The following is a 4,816-nucleotide window of genomic DNA, read 5'->3' on the forward strand; positions in this document are numbered from 1 at the left end:
ATAACATAGAAAATATTTTATTTTTCTGTAGCAGTTCCTGATTCAACAGTGAAGAAGCAATCTAAATCAATTATAATCCAAAAGGCAATATCTCCCAGAGTATATTTTTCACTGTTACAGTCCAGGTTACACAATGTATACACAAAGGAAAGGAGTTATAGTTAACCAGTTAAACTAGTCAGGTGGTTAGCTTGTAGATGGCCAGCATTACAACACTGTAGAGTGTCTTCTTCCATGGGTTAGCATAGCCCATTCTACCTCAGATAAATAAATTTGTATATCGTCAAATATTAACATTCCTGAAGAAGAGAAAGGACTTGAATTTAATACTGAGTCAGAAGCAGTTGTTGTACCTGTCTGTGAATCATGGCAGGCTGCATACTGAGGAAATTATCAGTAACGAATTTAGGTGGAGAAACTGGGATAACCAGAGGTAGGCAAGTGGACCAGATAATTGGTTGTAAAATATCCAGTTTCCACTCTGATCCTGACAAGTCTAGTCGCCTGGAGATCAGTAAGGTTGAATGTACCACAGAACACTAGTGGTCTTAGCAGCAGGAAAAATCTAAAATGAGACTGCCTGAATTCAAAAGGGAAATGTTAAAATAAAATAAAACAATAACAAAAAGCAATCTGACTTTCTCCAGCCCCTCTATGGTCCAGTAGCCTCCATGGCTTTTTAACACTAACAAACCACTAGTAAACACTACTGTTGGGCAGATTTGTGTGTTGCTATAAAGCTGCCTTGATCATTTGCTTTCTTGGGTGTTATCCTTCATGAAGTTATTTCTCTCTTTTCCTTCTCTGTAAAATATATAAGACTAAACTTAAAAGCATTTTCTGAAGTGATACATGAGTCCCACCCTCTCTATATAAGATCTGTTTACCATGAGTCAGCCAAAATAAACTCTGCCTGACATTCTTAGGTTGGATTCTGAAAGAGGTGGTTTCTGTTGTCACTGGGGTGTCACTTATTTCCCCATTCTCTAGCAGCACCTAGAACATGGCACTAGGGTACAAAGGCCAGTGGAAGTCCTCCTCTCTCAACTCATGGATGTATTTTCATAAAAAAGATATTAATCCCAGCATCTATTCCACCTCTAGAGAACATGAATGCCAGCCTAGGCTCCTATACCTAACAAAACTCTCAATCACCATAGACGGAGAAAACAATATATACAACGACAAAGCCAATTTTACACATAATCTTTCCTTAAATCCAGCCCTACAAAGAATAATAGGTGGAATACAACAACACAAGGAGTGAAACTACACCATAGAAGAAACAAGAAAGTAATCTTACAACAAATCCACAAAAACATGCTTCCACCTCTAAGAATAAAACTAATAGAAAGTAACAATCACTTTACCTTAATATCTATTAATATGAAAATTAATATTACCATCATAACCTATTTGAATGAAATTCAAAAATATGAGGAATTAGAAATTGTCCGTTTTTCATTATTTTGTTCCTAATTTGGTAAATAGGATTAATAAGTCCAATATTGTATAATCCATATAGTCTTTCTTCTTGTTTATACATAACACTGTATTGCTGTGTGCCACATAATGGTCTTGAAAACATGGTTCCCCTATCTCAGCCTCTGTATTAGTAGGATTGTTTATTTGATATTTTTACACTAAACTATGGTTTTCAGAACAGCTTAAATTTTTCAAAACTCTTTATAAACCAAAATAAATGTAGACAATTAATTTGGGAGTTGGCTTATAAGAGAACAGCAAAGAGTGAGACTAAAGGCTTTGCTTGATATTTATTATTATTGTATAAATTCTGAAGAGGACTTTATAAGTTACTATTATTCTAAGGTGAATGCTTTTGAAAAAACATCACATCCAATAAAACTGAATTCTATCATCAACTAACTTCTGTGACACTCTCCAAGCAGAACAATTCTTCATTGAAACAGTTGATCAATGACTTCATGGATAGACCATCTTAATAAACACCCATTCCATAAGTGAATGTACCCTGTTACATGTGGCCTGAGAATGACAACAATCACTCAAATCAAATAGCTTTGAACATAGCAGGAAATTAGTATCCAAAAATCATGCCTACAGTTCATTCCTTGCCACAGCAGATATATCAACTCTACCCTTAGTACTATGGAGGTAAAATACTTTGGTGATGTGAGGGACATTCAAGTACAGCCTTATTACAATGAAATCCAGTGTCCATAAATTGTTCTTCTTTTTTTCTTTTCTTTTTTTTTTGTATCACAGTAAGCCAAGATTTTTTTTTAATTTTACAATTATTATATACTTTCTTCGTTTACATTCCAAAAGTCCCCTCCCGCCTCCCCCCTTACCTCTCCTTGATCCCCAACATACCTACTCCCACCTACATTCCCTAGCAGTACCCTGAGCTGAGGCATATAACCTTCACAAAACCATAGGCCTCTCCCCCCACAGATGGCCTACCAGGCCATCTCCTGCTACACATTCAACTAGAGACATGAGCTCTGGAGGTACTGGTTAGTTAATATTGTTGTTCTTATTTAGGGTTTCAAACCATCTCAGTTCCTTGGGTACTTTCTCTAGCTCCTCCATTGGGAGTCCTGTGTTCCATCCAATAGATGATTGTGAGCATCCACTTCTGTATTTGCCAGTCACTGGACTATCCTCACACAAGACAACTTCAGGGTCCTGTTAGCATAATCTGTAAGTCAAGAATTTTAAGATCTCCTAAAAACACAACAAACAAACAAACAAACAAACAAACAACAAACAAACCAAAAGACTATTTATGTTCACCAAAAAAACTAATAGTGATATATTATTTTAATATATCATACAGTTAATATATTTGCAGTTATTTAAAATTTATGAGAAAAAAGAATTTTCAGTATTGCTGCAGACAAATATATAAATTGATTGTTGTTTCTATCAAACAACATTTTTAATATTCATTTTTATTGTTACAATATTTTATAAATATTAAGGAACATGATAAAAAATGGAAGGTTGATAGGTTTTGAGTGGGCATCAGCTGGAAGAGTTGGGGTACAAAATAAAAAGAAGAATGTGATGTAAGTCTGTTTACTCAAAATATGTTTTTAGATGTTAACAAATTCAGATAAATTGAAATTATGTATATTTTCTTATCATAATGCAATAAAAATTAAATCAAAATATATTTCTAGAACTGGTGGGATTGCTCAGCAGTTATGAGAACCGGCTATTATTTTACAGTTCCTGAGTTCAATTCCCAGCAACAACATGGTGGCTTACTACCATATATAAAGTGATCTGATGACCCCTTCTTTCATGAAGGTGAACCCATAAAAAGAGGACTCATACATTTTAAAAATGATAGACTTAAACACATTAAAATGTTTCTATTATTATTATTATTATTATTATTATTATTATTATTATTATAGTGTCTAACTACTTCCTTTCATTTCTTTCCACCAAACCAGCCTTGGAAATCTAATGCACAAGTAGGAAAACACTGCAAGTTAATGGGCGGAATGCTCTTGGGTACATGAAATACACACTAGACTAGTTGAAAAAATGGAAAAACTAGCTGTTAAGGGCAACTTTTGGTTAGGCAGTGGTGGTTCATGCCTTCAATCACAGCACTTGGGAGGCAGAGGACAAGGATTTTTGAGTTCAAAATCAGCCTGGTGTAAGTTCCAGGACAGACAGTGCTACACTGAAAAACCCTGTCTTGAAATTTAATAATAATAATAATAATAATAATAATAATAATAGCACCTATTCTATGCAGAGGACCAGGCACAAAGCACCCACATTGTGGCTCATAACATATGCACAATCACAGTTTCAGAGAAACAGTGCTCTCTTGCAGCGTCTGTAGGCAACAGAGGCATAAGTGAGAGAGAGGGGCTGCTCAGCCTAGCACATAAGTGAGAGAGGGGACCTGGGCAGCCCAGCATATAAGAGAGAGAGAGGCCCTGCCCAGCCTAGCACATAAGTGAAAAAGAGGGCCTGCAAGGACTAACATCTAAGTGAGAGGGAGGTCCTGGGAAGCCTAGCACATAAGAGAGAGAAGGGCCCTGGGCAGTCTAGCACATAAGAGAGAGAGAGGACATGTGAAGCCTAGCACCTAAGAGAGAGAGAGAGAGAGAGAGAGAGAGAGAGAGAGAGAGAGAGAGAGAGAGAGAGAGAGAGGACCTGCCCAGCCTAACTCCTAAGTGAGAGAGTGGGCCTGAGTGGCCAAGCACATAAGTGAGAGAGAGAGGGCCTGCACTGCCTAGCACACTCTTCTATCAAGCTGAGGACTAGGAAAGTAGAGAAAGGAGAGTACCAGGGGTTGTAGGAAATCTGCATGTTCCCTTCTGAACTCTTAGGGCAGCATAGACTCTTCTGGTGTGCGTGTGTACATGCAGAAGTCCACATTATTAAATGTTTATGCACATAAATAAATAAAAAACCAAAAATGCTTACAAGAGCCTCTACAGCTGAAATTAAGTAGAGCCATTTGCTGTATTTCATATGTTACATATTTGTTCTGGATTTTCAAGTTTGTAAGCACTTGTCAACCAACAAACTGGAAATCATTTGTCTTAAAGCCAGTAGATTACTCCCACCTTCTAAAATCTCCCTTCAAAGTACTTGGTATTCCGTGAACGCATGCGCAGGGTGTATTCAGCCAATCAGCACAGTCCTTTGGTGAGACCTATTTGCTCCAGCTGGCATCACAAAGGATCCTCTGAGGCTTCTGTCTGGGTGTGGCCCCTGACAACGGTTTTTTTTTTTTTTTTTTTTTTTTTTTTTTTTTTTTTTTTTTTTTTTTTTTTTTTTTTTTGCCATTGAGGAGCTAAGC

Source organism: Mus musculus, chromosome Y (genome assembly GCF_000001635.26).
Source record: "Mus musculus strain C57BL/6J chromosome Y, GRCm38.p6 C57BL/6J".
Lineage (NCBI taxonomy): Eukaryota > Metazoa > Chordata > Mammalia > Rodentia > Muridae > Mus > Mus musculus.